Source organism: Sarcophilus harrisii, chromosome 5 (assembly GCF_902635505.1).
Source record: "Sarcophilus harrisii chromosome 5, mSarHar1.11, whole genome shotgun sequence".
NCBI lineage: Eukaryota > Metazoa > Chordata > Mammalia > Dasyuromorphia > Dasyuridae > Sarcophilus > Sarcophilus harrisii.
The window spans coordinates 26,691,022-26,706,839 of NC_045430.1; the positions used below are offsets into that span (position 1 = coordinate 26,691,022).

General features: G+C 37.3%; 1 protein-coding gene across 14 annotated transcripts in view; it reads left to right on the forward strand.

Annotated features, from left to right (window-relative positions):
- The window catches only part of ANKS1B (ankyrin repeat and sterile alpha motif domain containing 1B), a 1,348,113-nt gene that overhangs the window by 1,194,843 nt on the left and 137,452 nt on the right, over positions 1-15,818 (forward strand). The gene's annotated exons all lie outside the window — the stretch shown is intronic.

Below are 15,818 nucleotides of genomic sequence, written 5' to 3' on the forward strand. Positions count from 1 at the left end.
CTGCTTGCATTTTATTTTTTTTTCCTCATTTTTTCCCCTTTTGATCTGATTTTTCTTGTGTCTCTCCACAAAGATAATTGTGGATATATATTTAGAAGAATTGGATGTGTTTAACATATATTGGATTACTTGCCATCCAGGGGAGGGATGGGGGGAGGGAAAGGAAAAATTTGGAACACAAGGTTTTGCAAGGGTGAATGTTGAAAATTATCTATGCATATTTTGAAAATAAAAAGCTTTAATAAAAAAATGTTGTATAAATGGAACAAAAAGTACATTTGTTGTAAACTGCTATGTAGCAGCAGAGTATAAGCAGGATATATTAGAAATTCAACTTTGAAATTGAAAATTCCTGGGATACTAGATATGTGACCTGGGACAGCTAGGACCACAGTGGATGGAGAACTGGACCTGGAGTCTGAAAAATCTAAGTTCAAATTCAGCCTCAAACACATACAACCTGTATGATCTTCAGCACATCACACAAGCTTGTTTGCCTTAGTTTCCCCATCTGTAAAATGAGCAGGAAATTTCTTTGCTAAGAAAACCTCAAAGTTGAACATGACTGAAGGTGACTGAAAAACAGCAAAGCTCTCAGTCTATAAGATGCAAAGCCTAGATGGACTCACATTGGTAGAGATGCTCATGATTCCACAAACAGTGGGCATCCAATCAATGTTGTTTAGAGGCTAGTTTGCATTTGTCAATTTGTAATAACCAGATGGGCTACCCTGCCCTAGAATCAGTCTATGCTTAATGTAAAGATAAGACCACTGATTATTTTGTAGATAAAATTGACTAGACCAGACTGAGTTGTCCATTTCTTTAGTCAATAAACTACCCTTTCACATAAAGACTTCTTTTCTGAAACCTTTTAGTTTCAAATGCAAGATGCCCACAGTGATTGTGAGTTTCAGTCACAATTTTTGGTAATTAATGGTGGAAATGTCCTTAGTTTTTGGCTCCAAGAAATAAAAGTTCTTCTTGCCCCTTGCATTCATCAGACTCCAGACAAGCACAAAGCTGCTCAGATTGGTTATGGAACTGCATCTATTTATCCTAGAAAAGAGAAAATTTAGGGAGACTGAGGAGTAGCAGTTTGGGAAGTATTTTATGCTCTACCACATAGAAGAAAGATTCTACCTATTATTCTTTGCCCTGGGATAGGAATAAAAGCAGTGGGGTGCAGTTGAAATACTATCTTGTGTTTAATGTTTTAAAAAAAATAACCATTCAAGATATTCAAATTGAAATTATATGTCTCAAGAGGTAGAGTGAGTTCCCTATATTAGAGGTATTTAAGCAAAAAATGAGTTATCACTTGTTAGGGATGTTGTTCCTACTATTTCTCATTCATAAAATAAAGTGGTTAGATTTAGATGATCTGTAAGTCCTCCCTTCCACCACCACCCCCACACACATTTCCAATTCTAACAACAGTCCCTTCTTTCATTGGCTCAAAACCTTATGGTGTATCACCTTAAGAAAGTGAGAATGGAATCTCCTTACAAGAAGCTTGTGCTCCTAGGGAAATGATACCTGGATGGCTGTGTTATCTAGGAAAGAAATCACCCTCACCCGAACCAATTCTTGTCCATAACTTCTAAAAACTCTTCATTAGGTGTCCATTGACATATGTGTGTATACATACATATATGTATGTGTGTATATGTGTGTATATGTGTGTATATATATATATATATATATGGAGATACAAGCACAAATATCCATTGGTTTCCCCATTCTTGCCATGGAACCAGCCCACTTTCTCTTCAGAATTATGTCAAGACAATTTTTAACATTCATTTTTTAAATTTTCAATTCCCAATTTTCTCCCTTCCTCCCACATCTCTTCCTTCTCTAACCAATTTGATATAAGTTATCTATATTTGATCATGTAAAATATATTTCCATATTAGTCCTATTATGAATAAAAAACAGATCAAAATAAAAAACACAAAAAAATAAAGAAAGTGAAAAATAGTGTTTTAATGTGAATTCAAATTCCATCAGTTCTTCTTCTGGATGTTGATAGGATTTTTCATCATGAGTCTTTTGGAATTGTTTTGGATCATTATATGCTGAGAAATAACTAAGTCATTCACTTTATCATCCTTACAATATTGCTATTACAATATACAATGTTCTCCTGGTTCTGCTCACTTCAATTTGCTCAGTTCATATACGTCTTTCTGTGTTTTATTGAAAGCAGACTACTTATCATTTCTTATAACACAATAGTATTCTGTTACTATCATATACCATAATTTGTTCAATCATTCCCCAGTTCATTGTGATCCCTTCAGTTTCCAATTCTTTGCGACCACAAAAACAACTGCTATAAAATATTTTTGTACAAAGAAGTCCTTTTCTCTTAAAAAAAATCTCAGCATAGAACTAATAGTGGTATTGATGAATCAAAGTTTGATTATCCTTTGGGCATAGTTCTCTATAACTTTCCAGAATGGTTGAAACAGTTCAAAATTCCACAAACTGTGCATGAGTATTCCAATTTTTCTGCATCCCTCCAACATTTATCATTTTTCTTTTCTATTGCCTGTAAGACTATTCTAGGTAGTATAGTAGATGGGATTTGGAGTCTGGAAGATCTGAATTTGAATCCTACCTCAGATGTTTATTAGCCACATGAAACTGGTTGAATCACTTAACCTACTTCAGTTTCTTCATCTATAAAATAAGAATAATTATAGCTCCAACTTTTTAGGATTGTTGTGAGAATCAAATAATACATATAAAAACTTTTCCAGCTCTAAAGCACTATCTAAATGTTAGATAATTTTATTATTATCATTATATCCTCATCCATTCCTTCCTTTCCCTATCAAATATATTTAACTATGTTTATTTATATATTTAACTATAACTTGGAAAGAGTGAAGGTTCTCTGTAGATATTATTGTACCTTAGAAAAATCTAAACTGAATGCACTGAGGTTCAAGCTGGTTCATTTTTTACTCAAAACAACCAATCTCTCATTTTAATATCAGGCCTCTAGAACAGCTCCTGATGTGTGACCATGTGGATTTCTTCTTCTTGATTTAATGTCAGTTCTTGTCTTAAATACCCAAAAGATTAAGGGGAAATTCTGCATGAAATCAATCTGTCAAACATTATGAATTGAGCGTGTGCCATGAGCCTAGCACTGTGCAAAGTTCTGGGGAGTGAAATGCTGGCACGAGATGTGGGGATTGATAGCCCCATTTTGTCTTGAGTGATAGGCTGTCATCTTACAGAGTAATTTCTTACCTCTCTTTTGATCCACTAGGTTGAACTAGGCAGAAGTAAACCTGTCATTTCATCGATGTTCTTTGATAACAACTTTATTTGGTTGATATTTCTTCCTGCTTGTCACCTCAAGGCGAAATAGAAAATGTGCTTTGAGTGCTTCCTTCCCCGTACTTCCTCAGCCCTTTCTACACTCAGTTCTGTCCTGCTGTGTTCTTAAAGGTTATTCTGATCGCCTTCATTAATGTTTCCTGAACCTCAACTGAAATGCCAAAGAAAGATGGAAGAGCCAGTGACCAATTCCCTACTTAGAAAAATAAAACACTCATTGCATCAAGCAGGACTGACAGATGGCAGCTTTTTTTTAAAAAAATAACTTAATTATGTTTCTGTTAATATTGATCATTTTGCAACATACTGACCATGGAATCATACTTTGTTAAAAAGAATAATCTGAACCAGACCATATAGTGTCTAATGGCACCTGCAACATTCTAGCCTTTTGGTTTCTCAACTCGTTTTTTAAATCAGACAATAACATGGTAATTTAATGTAGATCAATGATAGCCACACTATATGATGAGTCAATACAGAATAAGGCATCAGCACTAGCCCTATTATATTTGTATATGAAATTCACATTGAGGGAATTCTACTAATAATTATTATTTTACTGGGTTGCCTTGAGTTCTGTATGGTTAAATGACTTGATCAGTTACACAGTCAGCATATATCAGATATATAGACCCTTAACCTCCATCTTTTTGGTCTCAAAACCAGCTCTATCTGCTGTACCATCGATAGTTCTTCCATTTCCATTATTTCATAGTGACTCACTTCTATTACATGACAGCTTTGTTATATGAAGGCAGAGTAGGGCAACAAATGAAGTTCATTGGAGTCCAGAAGACTTGAGTTCAGATATGACCTCTGACACTTTCTAGCTCTTTCTAGTTCCTCATAACAAGTCATTTAAGCACAGGTAACCCCAAAAGGACATATCTATTGAGTCAAAGACTGGTCAGCATCTGTACTGCTGCAAATACTACAACACCAGGAGTTTTCCTTGCCGACAAAATCACAAAATTCTATGAGTATTCCCATATATGCTGTTATAAAGCATTTCTTGAGTTTTGAATGTATGTATCCTATAGAAGACTACCACTGCAAGACATTTCTCCAAGAAAAAGTACATTTGAACTGTCTAATTTAACCTTAAGTTAATGTTTACTAAATCTTGGAAGTAAATCTCTCTCCATCTCAGTTTACTCATCTGTCAAAAAAAAAAAAAGATTGCATTAAATGGCCTATGAGGTCCCTTTCAGGACTAGATTGATGCTCCTCTGGTTCTATGAATGTTTCACTGAAACAGGCAGGACATGTGCAAGTCCCCTTTGCAGAGGAGGAAACTGAGTCACAGAAACTTGCCCAAGTATTTCTTATGCCGTGCTTTTTTTTGTTGAGGAAAATAGTTCATTATAATGTCTTACTATGGATTTTTTTTCATCTCTGCTGTTAATTTTAGAATCTTATTGCTAACTGTCCAAGTTGGAAAGGCCCTTTGAGACCAGTCATTTTACATAGAAGGGAATCAAGGTTCAAAAAATACATTTAAATGACAGAACACGCAGCTCCTTAGTAATATCAGGTCTTCTGATTCTTTGCCCAGATCTCTTTAAGTCCCATCTCCATGAATACTTCAGAATTTAGTTTGACAAGTTGGTTTTTCCAACTCTTCTGCTTTGATCACACATAAATTAAGATAATTCCAGCCTCTTTCCACAGAACATAAGAGAGGATTCAAAATATGAGACATTAAATTTCCATTTTAAGAAAGCCTACATAATGGACATTATACATTGTGTTAAAAACTGTCCCTCTTTGCTTCCTTGTAGGTTTTCTTCTGTTCTCTTCTGTGTACTTTTAACTTGATGCTTTACCATTCCCTTCTTCAGTTCATTTGACAAATGAGGAAACCAAGGCAAACAGGATTAAGTGACTTGCCCATGATCACATAGCAAGTAAATGTCTGAGGCCATATTTGAACTCATGAAGAAGAGTCTTGTTGTTTCCAAGCTCAGTACTCTATCTGCTGCACCACTGTAATTGGAATCAAGAAGGTCCTTTCCTGCCTTTTGACATTTATTGACAGTGTGACCTCAAACAAGCCACATAAGTTCTCATTGCTCCCAGGCACTCTTATCTGCATTAGAAAAGGGAGTTTTTTTCATCAGGATCTCCCCACACAAAAGAAATCACAGACTTCATCCTTAAAAAGTGCCATATTTTATTAAATATAACTTGTATATTAAATATAATTAAATATTAAACCCCCAAGCAAATATAAATATGTATTAAATATAAATATAGCCTATAAATAAATAGGTCAAATATAACCTATTAAATATAAATATCATTTTTCACATCAGTAATGGATTTGGAGATGTGATATGGTATATTGGCTTAAACTGTCTTCTGGAGACAGTAGAATATATAGCAGTGATAGAGGCTGTGAAAACAGTAGAAAAGAAATGGGGTCCAGAAGCAGAGGACCTGGGTTCAAATCCTGTCCATTTGGATGCTTTTGAACAAGATATTTATTTTCCTCGGACCTCAGTTCTTCATGTGCAAAATGAGCCAGTTGGACTACATGGCTTCTGTAGCTATGAATTCCAAGACTTTTTTTCCCACCTCAGTCTTCCTGTGACTTTGGGGACTTGGAGTGGGTGGTGAGGGGGAAGAGTAAGAAAATTTCATCTCAACTTGTTAAATTTCCTTCTCTGCTTTGATTTTCTATTTCTTCAAAATGGGAAGCAAGGAGCCAGCACATGAATAAAGAATGAAAAATGCAATGGAGTCCCATCTCACAGATTGGGGGGAAAGCAGAGGAGGTGAAATTCCCAAATTCAAATGTTAGTGATTTCAGTGCTGGAAATGGAGGGAGGAGAATGAAGCTTTAGAATCTCCCAGGTGATTCAGACCAATGTGTGAAAATCAGCTCCTCTGATGGAGTTTCCTAGGCTAGCTTCCATTCACACTCTATCTTCCTGCCACTCACACTGAACACTGACATTCAAGCAGTTGTGAAGCACCTGCCGTGTACCAGACACTGTGCTAAGTGCTTGGGATACAAAGAAAGGCAAAAATCAGTCCCTCCCGTCAAGGAGCTGCCAGTCAAATCAGGAAGGCAATCTGCAAACAACTACGGACAAACCAGATGTAGACAATCAGCAGAAGGAAAGTACTACTATTAAAAAAGTCAGGATCTTTCTTGCCCGAGATAGAGATGAGAAGGGAGAGAATTTCAGCATGGGGGAAAGCCAGAGAAAATGCTGTCAGTCAGGAGATTGTGTTCGAGAAACAGATAAGAAGTCAATGGTACTGGACCAGAACATCATTGGAGGAGAGAAAGGAGTAACAGGAATGGAAAGACAGGAAGGGGGTTAGGTTAGGAAGCATTTTAAAAATCAATGAACTGTTCAAAAATTTTTTGTGGTTTATTTTGAGCATTCAAGGCCCTTCTGTTTATGAAATTATTCTTATAAACCATGCACACGTAATTAGGGGGAAAGGATGCTACCCACAGTTTGAAGAAGAATGGCTGTCAAAACCATATTAGATGCTCTTTATCTAAAATTGCATTTATTCAGTTCACAACCACTAATTAAGTGCTTATTAATGACAGGCACTAGAAAGAAAAAGACAAAAATGAAAAAATTCCTGCTCTCAAAGAGCTTATATTCTAATAGTCGAGACAAGTACACATATGTGACTGGTCAAGATTTGATCCACCTCCCCCAAGAATTCCTACCCAAGTTTTGTTCATCCTTCATTTTTGAAGAGGACCAATATGTCACCAGTGATGTCTTGACTTCTCCATTAATTGGATTTAAATGGATTTTTAAATCAGTCATAGAAGTCCAGTGATAAAATAGAAATCAGGAAGACTGGATGCAGTGGATGTCTTCAGTGGAAGCACTCCATAGCATCTGCTGCAGCTGCTTTCATGGCCCTTGGACCAAACTGTTCTCATCCATCTGTTCAGCTGAGGAAGTCTTCTTAAAGGTTCCTATCCTGTACTAAGGATAGTAATATTTAAACTGCCTTCCTCGGAGGGATGCTATGATGCTCATGTAAAATAAAGACTAGGAAACTCTATCTGACCCTAGGTAAATTATTTAACTTTTCAGGGCTTCAGGCTGCTCTCCAAGATCTACATTTGAGGGATGTGACCTTTTGTGCCTGAGTTTTCTCCTCTGTCAAATGGAGAGAACAATTTCCTTACCTCCTGGAGTTGTTACAGATGAGACATTTGTAAAGTGTTCAACTCTTACCTCGCCTTAATCATTGAATGGGTATTGCTTCAGTCAAATTGAGACTTCTTAAAGATCTTAGCTTAAAAAGTCCAAGGTCTCCCACTGCATCCCGAGCCATCTCCAGTTGTCCTGATCTGTATCTGGTCACTGGACCTAGATGGTTCTGGAGGGGAAACTGAGGCAGGTGACTTTGTCCAGCCTTCCCTCACTGAAATCCATCACTTAGATGTCACAGCATCACCTCCCCGTGCCATGGTTGGTCTTTAAGAACAAAGGACAAACAACAATTTCTGTGAATAGAGCTGTCCACTGTTAACCTTAAAGCCCTCTGTAAATATTAGCTATTGTTAGCGAGCTAAAAGAGTTCTTAGGATTTGAAGAAAGACAAAGTTAATTTGTAGGAGTTTCCTCACTGAGATGTTCCTTAAAACAGTGAGATCACAAGGGTATATATATCATGTCCAGGCAGTGCTTTATAACTATAAAAAGTTATGCAAATAAGTATTGATGTTGTTATTCTTTGGCCAAAGAAGACAATCCTATCTTAGGGTTACATGACTTTTTCCCAGCAGGTACCAGGTGAGAGAGTATATGACTCAGTGCAAACTAAAAGCCTCCTTAAAGGCAGCTCCAAACATTGAACCTCCTGGTGAGTGAATAGCAGCATTCCTTTTGTAGAAGTATAATTTGAAAGCTTTCTTTCACCAGGGGGCTTTATTTATAGTTTGGTACTTAAAATCATTGTTTTTGAAATGTAGACCTCTCTATTTACATACATACATGTGTGTGTGTTTATGTGTGTGTAAATATATACACATGTATGTGTGTATATATATATTTGTGTGTGTGTGTGTGTGTGTGTGTATGGAGTTTCTCCAGGTTGTATAGTGGATAGAGTGTAAAACTGGAGTTGGGAAGACCTGAATTTAAATGCTGCCTTAGGTGGGGTACTAGCTATGGAACTGTGGGCAAATCACTTCATCTCCATATGCCTCATTTTCCTTATCTGTCAAATGAAGGTAATTGATAATTTTAAAGGTCTCTTCTCTCCCTTAAATTTATAATCCTATGAACTGATGGTTTTTAATTGATTCCATTTGGTTCCAAAAGCTTTATTCAGCAACTATAATGTGTCAGGTCCTTTGCTGAGTTCCAGGGATATACAATGACAATTGAAATTATACTTGCCCTCAGGGACCTTACAGATATGGGGAGATGTTATATATTACTACATTAATTTTTAACACATTAAAATAAAGAATTAATATGTTAATATAACAACATAATAATCTAAAGTAAGACCTATTTCCAAAGAGAGATTTGCTTACTAAAGTTGTTTTGACATTGTGAGCCTGACCTAAAATGAGAGCATATCCCAATGTGGTTCATGTAAATTAAGCAGATCAATTGATGGGTATGTATTGAACACTAAATATATCTGTACCCTGGTTTAAGTTCTGGGCAAATCCTGTACTAACTACTGAAGAAAAGGGTCACATCCTTTCCCATTAAAAAAAAAAAGCCCAGTCTACCAATCAGTCATCAATTCATAAAGATTTATTAAGTATCAGGTCCTGTGCTAAGGCCTCAAGGATACAAAAAGAGGCAAAAGATAGCCCTTGCCCTTGAAGAGCTCACAATCTAATGTAGAAGTCATGCAAATAAATATATACAGACAAGCCACATAGAGAATAAATAGGAAGTAATTAACAGAGAGAAGGCATTAAATTAAGAAGAGTTGAAGAAAAAAAGGCTTTTTGGCTAGAGAGACAAGATTTGTCTGCATCAAAAGTTGATTTAGTAATATATAACAACAAATATTATTTATAAATATTTAATATAGATTATATTACATATTTATTTATATTATTTTATATAAATATATATTTATTATTGTTATTAAAAAATAAACATCAGGAGTAAGATCCCACAGAGGAGTAGGAGAAAACTTGGAGAAGGAATAGAATTTGGATAGGAATGGAGAATATCTATTCAACCTTGGCTCCCCCATGAGTGAAATGATGTCATCTTTCTTCTGCTTCTTGGAACTCCTGATTCTCTTCAAGTTTCAGCTCACCTTTCCTAATTCCTTTAGAATTCATAGCTCTCTTCCCCAAAATCATTTTGTATTTGTTTTCATGAACAAATGGAAACAATTATTACATGATTACTAGATACTGGGCTAAGCAGTGGGGTTGCAAAGAGTAAGGGAAAGCAAGCCCTGCCCTTGAGGAGTTTATACTCTATAGGAGAAGACAATGTGAATAGGTAGTAGTGAGACAGCACTGGATGGTCCCAGGGGATGGTGAGTAAAGGCAACTGAGTGATGATCCCTTTCCAGAAGCAATGATGATTTTTATTTGATTTCAGGCAACAATGGGAGATGGTACAGAGATGATGGGGTGAAACCTGATGGGAGATCAGTGGCAGATGACATACAATGGCCCTAGTAATTATGCTGACTTTCCTCAGCAGAGTCCATGTTCCTTTATGGCAATCTCTTTTTTTTTTTTTTTTTGTCTTTATGTTCCCATTACTTATCATATAATGTGCTTTAAAATGCCTATTAATTGGGGGAGTTTGGAAGGAGAGCTTCATAAAACATAATCATGTCTTTGGAAATTTTCTATAACAGATTAACAAAATATACTTCGGATTGGATGATAAAAATCCATCGTGGTCTGGCTTATATATTTAGTGTTCCTTAAACTCATATTTCATCTCCTACCTCTTTGCCTTTGCCCTGACTGTAATTAAATTTGCCTATGTTAAAGCTCAATTCGGGTACCCTCTCTCGAGGGAAGCATTTCTTGATTCCTCTAATTATCAAAATAAATTATCTTGTCCTTATTTACCTGCTTATATGTTGGGTCCCCACCCACTAGAATGTAAGTCCATTAAGGACAGGTGAGATTTTTCATTTTGTCTCTGTGTGACTTTTGTAGGTGCCTAATAAATGCTTTCCCATCCACTCGGCAGGCATTTATTAAGTACCTACTAGATGCCAAGTGCCATGTTCAATAAATTGGATTTAATTACGCAGCAATCCAGTTGGAGAGGTTCTTTTTTTCCCGAGTTTTGGCTGAGGTGTCTGGAGATATTTTAAAATGTCAGTACTATTTATAAGCAAGCAGGTAGGGGAAGCCGAAGCCAACAGACTTGTCGCCGAGCATACGTTGCACATCTGGCGGCTTGTGTTCCAAAGCCCTTTGCAGAGTCCGTGTGTGTAGGTGATGACCACTGGCTAGCAGCTCACGGGAGAGCCAAGACGCCAGCGGAGGAAGCATGGAACGGTCTGGCTAAGAAACGTGTGGCGTTGCTCAGGGGTGAGCAGTGGGATCGCCGCTAACTGGGGCAGCTAGGGCTGGTTACCTGAGTGCTCTCTGCCCCGGCATCCCCACCTGTGGGACTGAGAGTCAGTCCACCTAATCCCCGGGTCCTTTCGCTCTCCAAATCCCACAACCCCCTCCCTACCCAGTCGTCTGTTTACAACTTAGTCTCCCAAAAACAGATTATTTGCTTGCCAGCTGGACAGTTAGCCAGGGCACCCAGGCCAGATGGCATCAGACCAGAAGCAGGCCGCAGGACATCTGCTCTAAGTCTCCTCAGGAGCCTGAGGGACCAAGGAGGTAATAAAGTCAGAGTCCAAGAGTCTAGTCCAGCATCTCCTTCTTATAAAGAAAATAAGAGTGAGGGAGGTTATATATGATAGGATGGGTAGGAGGACCTGCATTTGAGTCCTGCCCCTCATTTGTCTGTGTGATCACAGGCAAGGGTCAGCCTCAGTTTCCTCTTCTGTATGATGGGAAGAAATGATAAGGTCAAATGAGATGTCATGTATAATAAATTACTTTGCAAACCTTATCGTGCTGTGTAAATGTTGTTATTGCTCTTGTTAACAGGTATGTCTATAAGAGGTTAAAGTGTCAAAAGCAGACTTTGAACCATGTTCTCTCCCCCCCTCCTTTTCTGTCTCTCTGTCTCTCTCTGTCTCTGTCTCTGTCTCTCCTCCCCCGTCTTCTCACACACAGAGCAACACTAGAGCCTTTCCACTCGTTCTCCCCACAGCCTGCTCCAGTCTGCCAAATATCACTGTGTTCCCTTCTACATGTTCTATATGACAACCAAACTGAGCCTGACCAACGCAGATGCATTTCTCCTTGCCCCTCTCATCCCTGTCCCTTTGTTCATGTCACTCCCGGTGCCTAGAATTGTTCCCTGTCATCAGCAGATTTCTCGGGCTGCTCAAGCTCCCCATCGCTCCAGGCCATGGCCAATTCCCAATTTCCCAGGAAGCTTGACCCCCTACATGACTCTGGCCTCTTCAAATGCTCAAAATGCTTGGTCTGCATTTCTCTTCTGAACCTTGTTATGACCTCACCTGCAGGTCATCCCCCCATCACCCAGAGGGTAAGCTCCTTGAGAGCAAGTCCACCTATGTGTCCGAAAGCCAGAAAGACCCAGCGTCAGGTCTTGTCCCTAATACACATCGGGACTGGGTGCCTTTAAGTGGCTCTGGTGTCTCTCTAAGAAAAGGTGCTGATTTCACTGGTTCAGAGTCTTCTCACCTGAGATTTCCCTATATGAATGAAGTCACAGATTGTGTATGTGTGTGTGTGTGTATACATATATAGATATAGATATAAATATATATGTGTGTGTGTTTATATCTGTGTTTATGTATATATATATATATATAACTTTATATATATGTATATATATATCTGTGGATATATATGTATATATAATATTGTGTGTAGGTATATATATATATCTGTATTTATACATGTGTGTATGTATATATGTATATCTGTGTGTGTATATATATGTATATATATGCATATGTGTTTGTGTTTTTCCTTAGGGTTTTGTAAATACCTAACACAAAAAAGAAATTTGTCAGCATGGAAAACTGGTTCGACCACTGGCTCCATCACAATTTTTCCATGCCTTCGTGGTCCTAGAGTTACTTTGGGTCTAGAGAACAAAGCTGGGTTAGGGTTAGAGTGAGCTGTTAAGGAAACTTCATGGTATCGGAGAAAGGCCTTTCTTCACTTATGAAACCATAGGCAGGCTCCCTCAACTTCCTAAATCTGCTTCTTCAACAATATAGTGGGAGAGAGATGAGAGTAACTAAATGACTTCAAAGATCCTTTCGGCCTCGGAATCTGATCAAGTTGAATCCCAGATTCCTGATTCCAACCCCAGCCTTCTGTAGCAGGCCATAGGTTCTCCAGAATTCTGTAGGCAACTAGATTAAAAGGAGAAATGTTAAGCAAATAATAATAATACAGTGGAAAACAGAGGATGTCAAAATGTGGTTTTCTAATTGAGTATGGTACCTGCAAGGGTCATCACATCCAGTTTAGAGGTCTTTTTTTACTATTTAAATTTTATTCCACTGGACTAGGCGTGCTGTCTCTACATATTAGTCACTCACTAAATGTGTGAATTGAATTGAACTGGAACAAATTGAGGAGTTTTTAGCTTTCTTCCCCACCCCCAATTGTTAGCTTTCCCTTATAGAACCAGATGGGCAGCTAGGTAGAACCATAGTGAACAAAGTGCTGGACCTGGAGTCAGAAGATTCTGTTTCCTAAATTCAAATCTGGTCTCAGACATTCACTAACTGTGTGATCATGGGCAAGTCACTTAATCCTGTTTGCCTCAATTTCTTCATCTGTAAAATGGAGAAGGAAATGGCAAGCTACTTCTATATCTTTGCCAAGAAAACCCCAAATAGGATTCCAAAGAGACTGAAAAATGACTGGACAACATTTTCTCTTTAGTGGAAGTCACAGACTTCTAAAAAGTTTGCTTTCCAAAAATGATAATTCTTTATCAGATAGAAAGCACTTAGATCCCCATTGATTTCTCTAGAGGTAAAACAGGGACTGGAAAGAAACTATTTCTCTTTCTATGATTCAATATACATTTCCTAGAGCCTCCAAAAAGGCTTCCCTAAAAGACATGAGTCTAAGAACATGATATAATGGAGAGTCTGCTGAATTTGGAGTCTGAGGGAGTTCAAGCTTGGTTCAAACTTGTGTTCAAATCCTGGCTCTGAGATTTTATATATATATATATATATGTGTGTGTGTGTGTGTGTGTGTGTGTGTGTGTATAACCATCAAGAAGTCACTTCTCTGGGCCTCAGTTTCCCCATCTGTAAAATCGAGGCATTGGACTCAGACCTTGGTGGGTCTTCCCAACCCTAGACCTTCATGCCCATGATCCAAGGGCTATACATCGGAAAGAGTAGCTTTCAGAAACTTTTTTGGCTCCTGAGGCAAATTTTGTGATATGACATGAAACATAGAGATAAGAGATCAGCCTAATAGTTTCAACTTGATTTGGCTGCATGAAGTTTAGCAAAGGTTCTTCAACCATCTTGAAGACAAGTGAGTTTTTTTCAGTTGTCTGGACATTCAGTCACAGAGAAGTTAATCAGAGCACACACAGTTGGACATCATGACAGTTAAGGTAACAAAAACAAAGCCCGTTTTCTTTCTGTCCCCTTAATGACCAAATTGGAGGAACTCACTGACAGTCCAATAAATTACTCAACAGTGAGCTCAGAGTGACCACTGAGGAATCAATGTGACACTGCATAGAAAAACAGGAGCTCTAATTATCCAAGTCATCATAAGCGACACATTGACTTTCTCAATTGAGATGACATGATTGCTGAAGATATTATTTCTCTAGAAGAAGTACAAAGAAGCATGTTGGTATTTGTGGGCCTCAAATCGTCGCTTACTGAATTGAGAGTCTTGGCAGATGTGCATGTAAATATGCTTAAAACCTGTGAAAATGTAAGAAAACATATTTTATTAAAATTTTGATTGTGGTATAAAGGAAGGAAAGAAAATGGCATTTAATTTTAAATGCCTTCTATATACCATGTACTGTGCTGGTTGTTTGCTATCCTTCCTTCTCAAAGAGAACCAGAATAAAATCACTACTACATTAGGGTCAAGATACAGTGTGTATGACTGGTTCATCAAGTCAATTTGACCCTCACAGCAACCCTAAGAGGTAGATACTATTTTTCTCCCCATTTTACAGTTGGAGAAACCAAGTTAAATGACTTGGCCAGGATCATATAAGTCATAAGTGTCTGAGGCTGGATTTGAACTCACATTTTCTTGACTCCAGACCTATGGGTACAAAAGCCAGATAGCGTAGAAAGCTGGTCTCAAAGTCACAAAGAACTAGCATTAAATCTTATTTCTAATGCACATTGGGACTGGGATGCTGAAAAGTCATCTAACCCTCAAATGCCTCTGTTTTCTCTCTAAGAAAAGGCGCTAACTTCCGCTGTTCCCTCACCAGAGATTTCCCTATATGAATGAAGTCCTAGGTTGTGCATATATATATCTAAATCTATGTCTATCTGTGTATATGTGTGTGTGTGTGTATATATATATATATATATATATATATATATTTATATCTGTGGGTATGTATATATATGTATATTAATATATCTATGGGTGTATATATATATATATATATATATTTGTGGGTATGTATATATATGTATATCTGTGGATATGTATGTATATATCTGTGTATATATGTCTATGGGTATATATATATATGTATATTTATATTTGTGTACATATATATGGGTATGTGTATATATATATATATATGTATATATATGTACACATGGATATCTGTGGGTATGTATATATATGTATATATGCATGTGTATATATACATATATATGTGAGTATGTGTGTGTATACATTCTCCAGACTCCAGATCTAGCATTCTATTCACTGCACCCTCTAACAACCAGAATCAGGAAAGGGGGACGATTATTTTCTTCTCTTCTTGGGACCAAGTTTATTCATCATAATTACACATAGCATTTGGGTTCTCTTTGTTTCTTCTTTCCATGTAAACATTTGCAATTGGTTTTATTTCTTCTCTTGTACTTACTTCACTTTGCATCAGTTCATATAAATCTTCCTATCCTTCCCTGAAGTCTTCATATTCATGGAGTTCTTAATCATTTTGCCCGTGTTGTGGTCCCCTTTGGCAGTCTGGTGAAGCCTATGGATATCTTTTTAGAATAACGTCTTTAACCTGTAGAAGGGGTTAGTGAAAATAAAAGGGTAATTTTTTCCTCATATAAGTTCATGGATCCTTTGAAATCTAACCATTAACCCAGTGAGGTTTCATGTAATTAAAATAAGAAAAAATAAACTTTTGCATCCTTCTTTACAAAACTATGGGAGATTATAA